Source organism: Schistocerca nitens, chromosome 6 (genome assembly GCF_023898315.1).
Source record: "Schistocerca nitens isolate TAMUIC-IGC-003100 chromosome 6, iqSchNite1.1, whole genome shotgun sequence".
Lineage (NCBI taxonomy): Eukaryota > Metazoa > Arthropoda > Insecta > Orthoptera > Acrididae > Schistocerca > Schistocerca nitens.
Window position 1 is genome coordinate 631,561,572 of NC_064619.1, and position 16,695 is coordinate 631,578,266.

The window sequence follows — 16,695 nt, forward strand, 5'->3', positions numbered from 1 at the left end:
GTCGGACCACCTTCGTCTAATATGTGCTGCTGGTTGTTTACATCTTCGGGCGAGTTTAGTGACATCTCTGAACTGTGAAAGGGACTGTGTCTGTGATACAGTATCCACAATCAACGTCTATCTTCAGGAGTTCTGGAAACCGGGTCGATGCAAAACTTTTTTTGATGTGTGTGTTAGCCTGTGCCTCAAATTCATAGACTAAGGTGACATGCCTACACACCTGTGGAACCCCATTTGTTCCAGTGGCCATCCCAAACATAGCATCAGCTGGCAGCATTCGTTTGATCGGGAATTTCCAGACTCGCTTCGTGTCTGTGTCTATCTCAAGTGGTTATTTCCCATTTGTGTGAACATGTGCATGAACCAACGTGTCCAAACATACAAACAAACGTTTTCATCCCTCATCATATTTCTGTAATCCTATTGGCTAATAGTGGGGACAGAGGGAGAGCTGGTGCCAAATTGCAATATCAAAAATGGTGGGAAATAGTCTGCATGCACAACCCTATTAAATTAATTGTTTGACTGTTTACAGGACTCAAACAGATATCTCAGAAACACTCACCACCACTTTTATAATAAAACATATTTCCAACGTTTGAGAATCACATGCAAACATTTTGAAACTCAAGTAATTAAATTTCCCTACAAACAGATCAGATCATAGTGTTAAATATATACGAGGTCTTGCAGGCACCAATGCTTCAGAAAAGGAGCAACAGCGTTTACACATTACACTAAAAATATATGGCGAAAAAACCTGCCATTCACACACATTTTCGATCGCAACATGCGCGCCGACTGACGACAGCTGGGGAGCCGCGGTCGCGCCAGCTGGGAGAGGACTGGAAACCTGCGGCCACACTGGCCACATCGGCAGCTGCGTGCATGTCTCCGTGTACCCACATGCCAATCGTGCCGGATGCTCAGGGGAATGGGAGACTGCCACTATGACTTCCATGCAGTCAACCGATAGCTTGACATGGAGGAATAATCATCCAATGCAGGTACTCGCCATATTGAATCTTCTCAAATTTCCGCATAAAATCATAGAATACGTGCAACACATGCATCCACCTCCACAACCACTCAATCAGCATACTGGCCAGTTCAGTACTCGGCCATCCGGAGGGCTGCACACATTTTCAGACCGCTGAAGTATCGTTACTTGTTGTGAAAATCCTAGGCAACAATATGGCATAGGCAATATTTCCTCTAAATATTCTTTCATCAGGCAAAAAAATCTGTTCGTATCAGTTTAATATATACTATGTCCTGCAGTACAGGACAAGAATATTAAACTCATTTTTGACTCATGACGGAGTACTAAGAGCATACTCTATCTCTGTCAGAGGATGCCTCCTCACTTTTGAGCTCCCTTAAAGTAGACAGATGTCTCGTCTCCTACAAAGGCTCCTTAGGTAGCATCACAGAGGAGTTGTAAGTTATCATCTTAATACTATGTATCACTTTGCACTTTAGTAATACAGATGATTTTATTACGATGGTCATCTCTACCTGTATAGGTGTGAGAAATTTCATTAAAAGACACCAGAATACCGCTCCGAATCACAAATCATCTCTGTGGTATTCTCACCCTCACATCCACACATCATTGATAGCAAATTAATTGACTAATTACTGAAATAGATACAATATTACAATGCCTGTATTATTCTGATTTACACTGCAACATTCCTTTGGACATGCTTTTTCTTTGAAGGAAGAGTCACTGCGCTGACTACAACCTTTATGGAATAAATGAAATGTATTCTCAGTTGCGAATACGGACAAACATCAGCTGTATAATGAAATGGCGACAGTGAAAATTTGTTCCAGACCAAGATTTAAACCTAGATTTCTCATTAATCGCGAGTGGTCGCCGTACCATTTGGCTATCCAAGCTCAACTCGCAGTTACACCCAAACTCCACATATTGTTACCCATTTCTCTACAACCTGTACTACTCAGGAGCCCCAAAGGAACTGATATAGGAATGCATATTCAAATACAGAGATATGTAAACAGGCATAATACGGAGCTGTGGTCGGCAACGTCTATATAAGCCAACAAGTGTCTGGCATAGTTGTTAGATTCGTTACTGCTGCTACAATGGCAGTTTATCAAGATTTAAGTGAGTTTGAATGTGGTGTTATATTCAGCACACGATCGATCAGACACGGCATTTCCGAGGCAGCGATAAAGCGGGAATTTTCTCGTAAGACCATTTCGCATGTGTATCATGATATCAGGAATCCAGTAAAACATCAAATTTCCAACATCGCTGCGGCTGGAGAAAGATCCTGCAAGAATAGGACCAATGACGACTGAAAAGAATCATTCAACTGTGACACAAGTGCGACCCGTTCGCGAATTGCTGCAGATTTCAATGCTGGACGATTAACAAGCGTTATCGTGTGAACCATTCAATGAAATGTCATCGATATGGGCTTTCAGAGCTGAAGACCCACTCGTGTACCCTCTGATGATTGATTGCACAAAGCGTTAAGCCTCACAGGGGCCCGCCAACACCGACATTGGACTGCTGATGACTGGATACATGTTGCCTGGTCGGACGAGTCTCGTTTAAAGTTGTATTGAGTGGATGGTCATGTTCGGGTATGGAGACAACCTCATGAATCCATGAACACTGCATGTCAGCAGGTGGCTGTTCATGCTGGTGGAGGCTCTGCAATGGTGTGGTGCGTGTGCAGTAGGAGTGATATACAGAAGAATGCGACACCCCACTGTCCAGAATTTCTACAGAATGGCTGCTGTAACACCCTTCTGACGTTAAACACTTCCGCTGACCACCAAACTCCCCAGACATGAACGTTATCGAGCATATCTGGATGCCTTGCAACGTGCTGTTCAGAAGAGATCTCCACCCTCTCGTACTCTTACGAACTTATGGACAGCCCTATAGGATTCATGGTGTCAGTTCCCTCCAGCACTACTTCAGATATTGGTTGAGTCCATGCCCCGCCGTGTTGTAGCACTTCTGCGTGCTTATGGGGGACCTGCGTGATCTTAGGTAGCTGAACTAGTTTTCTTGGCTCTTCAGTGTAGTATATGCTTGATGTACATTTTTACCCTGTACCTTTGGATAGCCAAGTGCTAAGACTACCGCACGCTGTAAGCAGGAAATCCGGGTTCAAGACTTGGTCTGGCACAAATTTTCGATGTCGACATCCTATTATCCAATTGATGGTTGTCAATGTTCGCAATTTCAAATATATTTAATGTAATTAAACTGATCATGAGAGTGCCTTTGGAAGGTGAGAAATTTTTCCCCTTCAGTTAGATTCAACTCCTCATGTAGTTCAAACGGGAAGGCAAGGTTCTTTTCGAGGAATACTATTGAGAAAATTTAGAGAACTGACCCCTGAAGCTGACTGCCGCCAACATCCATTTTGCATAAGGACTATGAAGATAAGATGTCAGAAATTAGCTGCTGCTGATTGTCTCTTGGTAAAATATCTTCGTATTAGCCACTAATTTCCTCATTGCCCTCACTTCGTGAGATATATGTGACAGGTTGTAATTTGTTGAAAATTAGAAAAAGCAGTATATAGCTCTCCTCTCCCCTTTCGTCAGAGTATCGTTTGCCTGTCATATTCTCATTAATCTTCCAGTGTGCAATATACAACATTTGATTTCGATAAGTAAGCGATTTTATCGCCACGTTAGAGACCACAGCTATTTCTCTTGATAGCCCATCATGTTTCAATGGCACTGTTGTATTAGTTGAACGCTGTCTAATCCTGCACCTCTCACTGACTAGGCATGGAGCTGTCACAACGAGAAAACTGCCACCATAGCATACAGGGGGAAATTCACAACCATGCAGAGGATACGTGGACTGTACAAAGATATTCATTGATATCGAATGACTGTCTAAAAATGTCCTCCTGTACATATCCTAATCTCCTTTATCGTATTTCTATGATTGCTAAGTTACAAATACAAGAGAGTATTGGTGTCAGAATCTACATTGACAGCACAGTCTCTCTCTCTCCCGCTCTCTCTCTTCATTATTGTTATGACATCCAACAGAGTAAAACTAAGAGCTGCAAAAACTTCGATAACATCACCAGGTACCAAGTAGAGAAGATAAGATTTTACCATGTCTCCTCTTTCGATATATTGAAAACAAATATTCTCTGCATGTTGACATTGGACATATGTGGTGATCCCATTAAATATGCACGTATTGTGTAAAGTTTTGTCATCTGTACCGAAGGAAGAACATAGTCCACAGACTATCAATCATAATAGGGGGGTCGTGTGTTGCTGTTTCATAAGCAGTTTGATCCTTTTTTTTCCTGTAACACATCCAAGTAGTATATGATTACAGCTTGGTAAACCACAATATATTTTGTTTTTCTAGCATGGCTTTGTGGTGTCAGGTGCTAAATCGATGTTAACACATTTTGAGCCATTGGCTGTCACAGAATGCTGGATATCCCATGATGTAATGCAAGCTGCTCCATTACATACAGAATGGTTGAAGTGAAAGACACAGACAGTGTTCTTATCGACAAAAATGTGGAAGACATCACAACATATGAAAACTGGAAGAGTTAGCAGCATTGTGGTGCAGCGTTTACAAACAACAATCTGAAGGTGATGAGCTCTTAAAATCATGTTCCACAGTCACAGGGTAGCATATGTCTCAAGGTTCCTTTTTATAAGAGACCAAGTGCACTGATTCCTCATACTGGCGGTGTGTGTTGCACCCAGATTATGATCATTCTTTCGGTGTCCTATTTGTGGTCAACAGCACGCCCAAGTATTTGGTAAAACACACACCCACACACACACACACACACACACACACGGACGTGTATGGCAGCAAATGAAATTTGAGAAAAAGTCGATATTGAGGCACTGGGAACTATGGAAAATGTAATTTTTTGTGGGCAGTGGTAAGATGGGTGGAATAGATAGTTTAACGTTGATGGCCACCAGATAGAGTAAGCCTAGGTTTAACTCCAAAGTTATCGGCAACTACCGCATAGATATGTGACTATGAGAAACTTTATGTCCTCCTTAGCTAAAGAATACTGTATAGCTGCTTGTGGACTGCAACATACAACTGTCAAACGGATTCTGTATTTGACTCTGTGCAAGACTGTTTAAGTGTTCGAAAATCTATGTAACACTATTTAGAATGTGCTTTTCTCTACTCTCTACCAGTCACAACTTTGTGGTGTCAGCTAACAAATATCTTGCAGAATAGTTGCTGCATGGCTTATAACAACACTCTGCAGTATGTCTACCGAGGTAATAGGAATACATGCAGGTTGACTGCTGTATTCGATGCTTTCCTAGAATACAGAACCATCTGCCTCTAAATTGACATGGATCTGCATTAAAGGATGATAGAAAGTAGATGGAGTAATCGGTTGAGAGGATTTGTAGCGACGTACGATTTAACGGTGATTGATGATGCGTTCTAGAGAGAGGAAGATGTTTCGGTTGGTAATTTATCGCACATTTAACCATTTTTTCATTGTTCTCTTGAGCTGTATCAGTTTTGTGGTACAGCTTGTGTTGGACTCGTACACAGTTACATGTTCTTGGGGTGACCCAGAACGCTAGCTATGTGAATCATAACAGAAACCTGCTCCATACCACAGTCAGTAGAGGACTTACAACGTATGTGTGATAAACCATGTCCACCAAACCGATCGAAAACCTATTTTGGTACCCTCCTCTAGACAAACGAAGATTTATGGAAAGTACCCCATTTCCCTGTCACATCTTCGACGTTAACCGGGTGTTCAGTTTCAGACCTGCAGCAACTCTAAGTCAGTGACAGGGTTTGTGAGGTACTCCAAAACCTACGTATGCATTTGCTTGACAAATGTTGTGTGTGGAAGAGACTGTTCTGTTCATGGAGTTAATGCAGCATGGCATGTAATTTCACATGTCAAACACCGCTGTTATGCATTTGTCTATTCCCTCATGTCATTGTTTCATACATTTTCCGTTGCTGGCGACCATTTTGTAGGACTGATGTGAGCATAACATAAATTCCAAACCATAATCGGACGTGATCAACGGGCGCTACACACCTCCAGAAAGCTATATTGCATGTATCAGAAACAATGTACGGCTTTTTTTTCCTTAGGTGCAGAAAGTAGTAGTTTTATCGTCTTAAAGTTTATCACCATAGTGAGCGAGATAGAAAACTTGCACATTGAATGTATGTCAGGTGTTGGAAACATATTTCCTGCATTGGAGTAATAACATGACTAATATGTTGGAAACCCCACTGCTTTAACATTACAGTATGTTTAAAGGCAGAACCGTGTAGCTTTAAGAGTGTGTGTTTGGGTTCTACGATCATTTCTCTTTTTCCAGTGCCTTCGTGGAATGCAATGCAAATGTTACATCAATATCGCACAATTCATAGTGCCTGTGACTTACATAAAACGTTTCAAACTCCTTCCATCTGGAACTCCATCATGCACAAACCATTCACTTCTTCTTATTATTATTAATAATGTTTTACGTCACCACAACACTTTCAAATGTCCCAGGCTTGTATCTATTATACACCAATAAGGAGTGTTAAATTCCCCAGCATGCATGTTGAGTGACCATGTGTAATTTTATGTGCGATATGAGTAAGATTGGTACGGAACGGTCTTCACAGAATGGAAGTTACAGTACTGGAATTAGAATACCAATATATATGGTATATAACATAAGCATCGTTCGATTGAGCAATTTTGGAACCCGCATTACGCTCTTTCCAACAGCAAAATACGAAGTGTATTGGTTACATGAAACTCAGCTTGTTGTGTTTCTTCACGAGATGTCGAAAATAGCACGTAAGGTGCCCTCCTAATTCTAATCAGTTACAAATCCAATTGGAGACAATGTTACAGGCAGGATTGCTTAAAGACAGAGGAATAACCCTCAGCTAATAGGTTCTACAAAGGGGCATCTCCTTTCGAAATAGAGGACAGAGTGCTGGTATAGATATGATACATTTGTTGGGGTGATAAACATCAAAGCTGTTGGTGAGATCTTTCAATCCTTAACTTTATCCTATTAATGCGAGAACACTTTGTGACTCTCATCCATATAGGGAGAGATGGGCAGTCGTAATAAAATTTTGTCGAATTCATAAAATGTTTTGGCTAAGGAATGTAGTTTTTACACCTCCTCTTTGCCACCCTGCTGTATCCTACACTGAGGAACAATATTTGTGTCATGTGATGTAGGCTATGTAACAATGTTTGTGGTATGCCCACATGTATGTAGCACTCGCAGAGTAATCGACAGGGTGGTTTAGCAATGGTACAGAAATTGAGAGCCAGGTTGCAATGCCGCTGATTGACACCATCTCAAGATCGACGCGATCAGTTTTTATGCAGAGGTGACAAGTCGTCGAGAGTGGTGGTTTTGAACTCGGGTAATTGGGTAAACTGCATTGAAATTGTGGAAAATCTTGTAAAATTACAAACATTGATGCAAAATAAGTAAAACTGTGGAGGGTCCTTACAAGTTTACCTGGGTGTATGAAAATCTCTCCATTCCCCCAGCAGTGCGATCGACAACACATGGTGCATGCTACATATGATTTATGGGTTTCAATCCTGCAGTATACCCCCTTGTTCCAAGTGCAGTTACCTACCGAAAACCATAAAATGAAAGATGCAGTGTCCAAAGATTTGGAGGTCATGATAACCACCACCTAGGACAGCAAGACAGTATCATACACCTGGGTGCAATACACATCACCAATATGGGGAACCAATGCTCTGTATCTCATCGAAAATGGAACTGAGACATCTGCTAGCCTGTCATCATGGAACATGAATGTAGAGGTAATCACCCTCAAGCAGCTATTTGGAAACACTCCACAATGCTGCTAACTCTTCCAGTTTCCATATGTTGTGATATATTCCACATTTAAGTCAATAAGGAACACCGCCTCTGTCCTTTATTACAATCATCCTGTGTGTTGTGGGAGCAGCTTAGCTTACATCATGCGATGTCCAGCTTTCTGTGACAGCCAGTGGACCGAAACGTGTTAATGTCGATTGAGCACCTGACACCTCGAAGTCATAGTACAAAAACAAAATGTATGGTGGTGGTGTACAAAGCTGTAGTCATAGTCTGTGAGACATGTTCTTCCTCCAGTACAGGTGACAAAACTTTACACGGGTCTGCGGAAGCCAAATCAATCACTGGCCACCTACTCCAGTGGACCAATATGTGTTTATGTAATGGCATCACGCAATATGCTGAATGTCAACACGCAGGCGGTATTTGTTTTCAATATGGTAAAATCTTATTGAGTTCTCTATCAGGTGATGTCGAAGTTTTTATAGTTTGTAGAGTTAGTCCATAGCATGTTACAACAGTAACCAGCAGAGAGAGAGAGAGAGAGAGAGAGAGAGAGAGAGACACTCTTGTGTCAACATAGACTCTGACACCAATAGTCTGTCGTATTTGTAGCATAGCATTCATATGAATATGATAAAGGAGATTAAGATGTGTACATGGTGATATATATAGGCAGTCATTCGATATCAATGAGTTGTTGGTGTTACACTTCTGAATTACTTTGTACAGTCCACATATACTCCGCATTGTTGTGAATTTGCTCCTGTTCGCTAGTGTGGTGTTTTTTTCGTTGTGATAGCTCTATACCTAGTCAGTGACAGGTTATGGGCTAGAAACCATTTAACTAATAGAACAGTGCTGTCAAAACATGATGGGATTTCAAGAGAATTAGCAGGGGTCTGGGACTTGGCGGCGACATCACTTACACGTCGAAATCAGGTCGATTCAAATGCTGTATATCACTGACTGGAAGGTTAATGAGAATATGGCAGGTAAACGATACCGGCGAAAGGGGAGTTGAGAGGTGAGCTATACACTGCTACATGTAAGTGTTGTGGCCAACATATTACAACCTCTCACATACATCTCGCGAAGTGAGGGCAATGTGAAAATTAGTGGCTAATATGAAGATTTTTACCGAGAGACTATCAGCAGCAGAAGTTCCATCTTTTGTTTTCTCGATAAGTAGAAGACAGCATTCTTCTAGGTGTTTTGTGTACTTATAAATGGATGTACTGATATCTTAATAGGTAGACTAAATTTACATTTACATCTATATGCTTATTTCGCTCGCCATCATAGTGTGTGGCGGAGAGTACTCTGTGACAGTACTAGTCATTTCGATTCGTTTTCCACTCGCAAACATAGTGAGGCAAAAGGAAGACTCTCTGTGTATGTCCGTATGTGCACTTATTTCTCATATCCAGTATTCACGGTCCTTATGCAAAATATATGTTGATGGCAGTTGAAACCTTCTGGAGTCAGCTTCAAAGGTCGGTTCTCTAAATCTTTCAATAGTGTTCCAGAAAAAAGAACATCACCTTGTAAGTAGGCTGTTTAGGTTTTCATGTTGGTAACACCACGTAGCGCTCTGTACGAAAATCACTGACTGTGCTGTGTGCAGTCTGTGGCTGGTTGGACTCAATGTTGGAATATTCGCTTGTGTAGTGTTGGGCAGTTGGATGTGAACAGTGCGTAGCGTTGTGCAGTTGGAGGTGAGTCGCCAGCAGTGGTGGAAGTGGGGAGAGAGATGGCAGAGTTTTGAGAGAGGACGATCTGGACGTGTGTCCGTCAGAAAAAGGAAATTTGTAAGACTGGATGTCATGAACTGATATATATATATATATATATATATATATATATATATATATATATATATATAATGACTTGAACGCTATTAAGGCAAATACATTGTTTGTCCTCCATCAAAATCTTTCATTTGCTAACTATGCCTTAGAGGAAATATAGCCAATGCCATAGTGTTGTACAGGATTTTCACAACAAGTAACGCTGCCGACGTGGCCAGCATGGCCGCAGATCTCCAGCCCTCCCCTGGCTGGAACGGGTATGGCTCACTGTCAGGCAACGGCACGTGCATCACGATTATGAGTGAGTGTGATCCGAAGGCTTTTTTCGCCAGAAATTTTTAGTGGATGGTGGATGGTGGAAATATTGTGGTAGAGGAGGATGCTTCTTTTCTCAAATGTCGGTGCATACTAGACCTTGGATATATTTAGTACTAGGATTTATTTGTGGCAGAAATTTAATTACTTTATTAGCAAAATGTTTGCATGTGAGTCCTAAACATTGGAAATATGGTTTATCATGAAGAATCATCATAAGATGATGGTGAGTGTTTTTATCTGTTTGATTAATTTAAATGTTAAACAATTAATTTGATAGGATTGTGCAAATAAACTATTTCCCAGGATTTTTGATATTGTAATCGTGCCAGCTCTCTCTCTGTCCTCAGCATTAGCCAATAGAAACACAATTTTCTGAGGGGGGGGGGGCGAAAGACTGTTTCTTTGGGCACATTGGTTCACGAATGTGTTCACACAAAAGTAAGTAACCACTTGAGATAGACAGAGGCAGAGACAAGAAGCGAGTCTGGAATTTCCAGATCAAAGGATTGTCGGCACTTGATGCATTGCTTGGAGAGCCATTAGGACAAATGCAGGTCCATCAGGTGCTTAGGCACATCACCTTCGTCGATGGGTTGAAGTGTAGGTGTTATAACAGGAAGTAACCACTTGGGGGAGAATGGAGGTGGTCTCTCGGATATCGAACATCAGAGTACACTGTCTTCTGATCTCCTGTCAATGGCAGTAGTATCATGATCTGTAATTATAACATGGGGCAGTTTCTCATCTGTGGCGTGCAGATGGGCACCCAGTGGTGTGTGAACGACAGATACACATGTGGGCAGCCCAAAACAGTGGCTACTATATTCGTTGGAGCTTACAGTTATTACATCATGGAAAGTGGGGGCTGGAGGCGCAGATGTGAGTTGTAACCAAGTGGGGGAGACTTGTCTCCCACAAACCGTTTACATAAATTATCTGCAAATTGAATTGAACAGTATATCTTTATGTCAATTAATTTGAATTCTGTGTCATAAGGTCCTTCCTCTCCAGCACAGACTGAGTTCTTTTCACTCCAATTCCAGATGGAGGTGGGGAGGAGATAGTGGGGGAAGTGAGGGCTGGGGGATTTTCCTGGAGGGGGAAAAGTGGCTCTGAACTGGTCTGGGGAGAGGTAACAGAAGTGTCCCTTTTTCCAGAGAGGTACGGGAGGAGAAGGGAGAGGGGGAGAGGTGAGGGGTTTCTCAAAAGAACAAGTTATCTGCAAGGCGTCATAAATGTATCCCTGAAGGCAATAAATCAGTTAGCATAACAATAGGTTAACGGAGACGGGCAGGTGGTTTAATAGATCAATTTAATTAATTAGCATATAAATTTGATATCAAAAGTGGCACAGAACCTGCTGCGCCACACTACTAACATCAGCAATGGGTATATGCACATATTTTTAACAGTCACTGCCTTCTTGATATGGATCTGTTTACTGATGATTTCACACATTTTGTATTATTGTAATAATGGGTCAAGTCTGCCTAAATACAAATCCATACTGCGAAACTTTCTCAAACATTCTCTACAAAGTAGTACTCCTGTACTTCAACAGTGCTTGGCCACTGTTAGTACTGGCACATTATTGTGCTGATGCCACTAATGTTGTGTTCGGTTTATCGCGAATTCTGACGATAGGTAGAATGAATATCATTGACTAACTTTCAAATATCACAATTGATAATACATGTGACTTCTTAACTAGAGACGTTACATCTTAATCAATTATTTATAAATTCCATGGGCTGTAATCGTGATCTATCGCTATGGTGTGGAACGAGCTAGCTTCACAATTGTAGCACATTTTGTCGATGAAAAGAATGGCTGCATACTATTGTTGCTAACCAAAATCCCATGAAGTAAAATTACTATGAGTTCGTTGTTAGTATAAGCAATTGTTTGAAAGCTATCTACATGAGAGTTTAGAGTGGACATCAGATATTATTTCGTATAAATATTTGGGATTTGAGTTCAGCCACCGAAGCATACAAAATGAAACCACATAAATTATAGTTCTTATTACATACTGCTGCCGTAAGTCATTAGTGAATTATAATTGGAATAGGAAGTCAACTTTTTGATAGTTTTATCTCCAAAGTCTACTTTCATTAGTTGTACAGCTGAGCCATTTGTAAAGTTTTGTAATATCTAAATTACAGTTCAGTTTTTAATCAATATAAAAGCACAAGCTTTTAATATATTTTGTTTCATTGACTGATTTTAGCTTAATTACGCGCATAGCGTATTGCACAAGTTCAGTGTTAGTCTCAGTGCAGGCAATTTATAAATAATTTTCAAGAATATTTTATATAGTTTATCAAGTGTTGAAGTGCCCCATTCGACTTTATTATAAAACTTATGAGCACAAAAACTATTTCAGATATTTGGAGCATCCTGTACTTACGTGAGTTTGATAGTACTGATACCGCACCATAAAGCGTTATTAACTACCAGGGATTGGAACTGCGTAATTAGTAACTGGACTGCGTTATGAGTCGTTAAACGTAGACTGTGCATTACGAATCTCGTTAATCCTGAATACCTCGAACTTCATCTGCGTTTCACGACCAGATATCTGTGGCGAGTTCCGTCATTTGCATTTGCGCCGCCGCTAGCGAATACGGCAGAATGAATTCATGCGTCGCAATGGTCGCTGCGTGACGTCCGTACAACACGATGCTCGCACTGCAACAAACTGCATGCCACCGTCTGCGGTTCTGCATTGCGACGTAAATAATGCATGCGAGCATTTATGAAAACTGGACGAGACAAGTAATTTAGGACAGCTCTTGGCGAACTAGCCGCTCCCATGATGTATTCACATAGTTTACAATTCTCCCGTGAAAACAGAACAAAAGCAAAGTATATGCACACACCGGCGTTTTGCATCACGATACGCGAATCGTTCGTGTAGTTCATCATATTTCGCTTGTTTTCGTACTATAACTAGTGTGTTGTGACAGTATGTCGGCCATCTCCTGTGACCGAGCGGTTCTAGGCGCTTCAGTCCGGAACCGCGCTGCTGCTACGGTCGCAGGTTCGAATCCTGCCTCGGGCATGGATGTGTGTGATGCCCTTAGGTTAGTTAGGTTTAAGTAGTTCTAAGTTCTAGGGGATTGATGACCTCAGATGTTAAGTCCCATACTGCTCAGAGCCATTTGAATCATTTATCGAATCCTGCCTCGGGCATGGATGTGTGTGATGTCCTTAGGTTAGTTAGGTTTGAGTAGTTCTAAGTCTAGGGGATTGATGACCTCAGATGTTAAGTCCCATAGTGCTTAGAGCCATTTGAACCATTTGACAGTACGTCGTTCTAACGCAAAGGTGCAATAAAGGTTTATAGCTCTATGTACGATATGTTATAATTAAATTTCAGTTCAGGGTACATCACCAGCAAAAAATTCAAGAACATTTATTTTGAACGATTATAAAACATAGAACATTTACTATATACGGTTTTAAAGCAGTACACTGTACGCAGTTGCTGGGGGTCCTGTAGAGTTGAATTGCAGTCGACTCGTAGTTAGGTACATTCTAGTATTTTTTCCCAATCTTCGCATTGTCGGGAGTTCCTAATTCATACTACAGAAGTATGTTCAGAAATATCCGATGTTATTTAGAAACAAAGCTTCGGAGTTTTCGGCCGTTTTTTATTATTTCACTTCGTAAGGGGTCAACCACCTCTTACGTATTGAGGTATCGAGAACAATACTACCTTCGCCTCACTCAGGGTTGCAGTGGATAATATCGATAGTCGAGCGCCCAGTGCGCCAGAGGGTAGTTAGTGCTGAGATCTTCGACCATAAATATAACAGACTGGCCCTGACGTCATTTTCGTGGTTCCAACATCTCTGGGCTAAAGTCACGTGAATGTTGGCAAAACATGGTTGTTTCGTGTTGCGCTTATGGTTGTACTCAGCGTTTTGTCGGGGGAAATGGCATTAAATTTCACGTGTAAGTGTTTCTATGATAGTGCAGAAGCGTTTATTGAAATCTGCTGAAGTGACTTTTATATGTTTTTTACACTTGAAATAAGGTATCACGTAAATTAAAGTGTTGAAAGTAATGCCTGTAAAGTCAGACTCATATTACATTTTGGAAAGTATCTGTGATAATTCGGTTACATAAGTGTTTCTCGTTCCTACTCATAGGTCCCTTAAGGATGAAAACCGAAGGCAGCTTTGGATACAGACCCTGAAACGGAAAAAACTTTAAGCCATCTGCACATACGCGCCTTTTTGTATATGCAAGTGAGATTATATTAAGGTAAGAACACCTATAGTCGGCACATGAAGAGAATTTTTTTCTAGCTTCTAATACTATTAAATAAATGTAGTCTCCAAAATTATTTTCTGAAACTTCAAAGTATCGCCTTTCATCTAAAACATCATTTTTTAAGCTGATAGTTTAAACTTTTGTAAAAATAGTAGGAACTGAACCTTTGAAGTGCACCTATAATTGATACTCTAAAATGGACCCGCTCCTAAAGTCGACAATTTTGGCACCTATAGTTCACATAATTCCCATATCCCATTTTCTTTTATAAGTGACTAGAGCTCAAAACGCGGCGAATCCAGTGTTTAAAGTTTTGACAAGAGAATTTTAACGACATTTTACTTTAATTGATAGTTTATAGTAATTTAGTCCCGCTGCCCACCAGAGGGGCGTTCGATGTAATTGTTAGATTTTATAAATGGTACTGTGAACAAATTCAGGTCAAACGTAGTTATGACATAATTTTTCGCGAATAAAAAAGTAATTTTTGTTGGAAGCGTTTGGCAGTCAATTGAGAAGTGTGGGTAAAATACGATACAAACATATGATGGCAGACCGCTGATTTGAAATCGCGCCACGTTTTGCCAACAGTCACGTGGTTTATGTTGGAGCCACACCAGCCCTATAGCTTCTGCACAGCATGGCCAGTCTACTAGTATCTATGGTCGAAGGCTGAGACTCCGAGCAAGTAAGTCGTTGGCTGCTAAAGCGAGCAGGGCGAATTTCGGCAGGACGGCCGACCGCGTTCACAATCGTATAACGGCTGTGTGTGTGTCACCCAAAGCCGTGGGCCTGATCTCCAGCAATACGCAAATGGCGTTAATTGAGTGATTTGTTTGATCTGTTTAAGTGTTCATTTGCGCACCATGATTATATGACAACCGCGCTGGACACCCGCGATTTGGATTGCAATGAGGATTGTGTATTCAGTACCACATAATGAATATTTGCGGGTGACGACATTAATGGGCGACCTGTGATGAGTTAACCGTTATTACTTTGTCAGACGAAGCGAGTGACAGCCTCATTTGTGCTGTTTAGACAAAAGATATAGAACATATCAGCAAAGTATGTACCGATCATTGCTACCTGACATCTTAATTACCTCCGTTGGATTCAATACGAAACAACTCCCACACAGGTATTAACCGATCAGCCTTTATCAGTTGCATACGGTCAAACTACAGGGTGTTTATAAATAAATATCGGAGTTTTAACACATTATAAGGTTTATTATGTTAAACTTACAGTTTTAAATGATATGTGAAATGAAAGATCAGCTCAAACAGTTTTACCAAGAACCTTATAAATGTTCAACGTGAGCACCATTTGTCACATGGCACACATCAAGTCTATAGCCGAGTTCTTCCCAAATGTTGATAAGTGTGTCTTCAGTGATTGTAGCAACAGCTGCTATAATCCGGTTTCTTAATTCAGGAAGGTCGGTTGGTAGCGGAGGCACGTAAACACGATCCTTGATGAAGCCCCAAAGGAAACAATCGCATGGCGCTACGTCGGGTGAATGTGGAGGCCATGAAAAGCCAGCCCTGTTATTGGGCCCCTTGCGGCCTTTCCAGCGCTTCGATATAGTGAAGTTCAATCTAACGGACTGCGGTGGAAACATTGCGCGCTTCGCATGCACACTGGTGCCAAACACAACTGTTTGAGTTGCTCTTTCAATTGACATATCATTTATAACTGTAAGTTTAATGTAATAAACATTATAAAGCGTTAAAACCCCGATATTAACTTATAAACACCCTCTATTTTAAACTATTTATGCTAAAATCCACTAGTCAATAACGGTGGATTTTACATAGGAAGTATTTCAACTTACAACCTCTAAACCATGCGTTTATAAAGGAAAACACATCAAAAAGTTGAAGAGCACTAAACTCTCTGCAAATTTACTCGTCAAAGGTATTTTTCTGCCCAACATCTACCGAGGTATAGTGGTTCACAAATACAATAAATACCTCAAATTATCAAAAATGGCAGAAAAGCGGAGATTTTTTGCCATATAACTTTCATTTGTCAACAAGTCTATGTGAATTACGTTAGGTGCAATTGAAGCAGTATTGTTCATATGCCCCACTAAAGCTCTCCGCCTTGTAATATAAGAGATCGTTATATTGATGATCGGAGTTTGCGATAGTACAAGGAGAGGCTACGAGAAGTAATTCGCTCACACAATGGCCATTTGGGTCTGAAAACACATATAAGCTGTGTTTTATTTTGCTAATCACACTTCCTTAGTGCTCTGTTTACCCTCCCATGAAAATGAGTAAATGAAAGTGTCATTGTTCGGATTGTAGCAAAAACAGAACTCACCAGAAATGATGATTCTGTGAAGAGATATCTGTGGGCAAGGTTGCGCAGAAAAATCTTCGGAGGTTTTCAAAAAGTATCGATACTGTAGAGA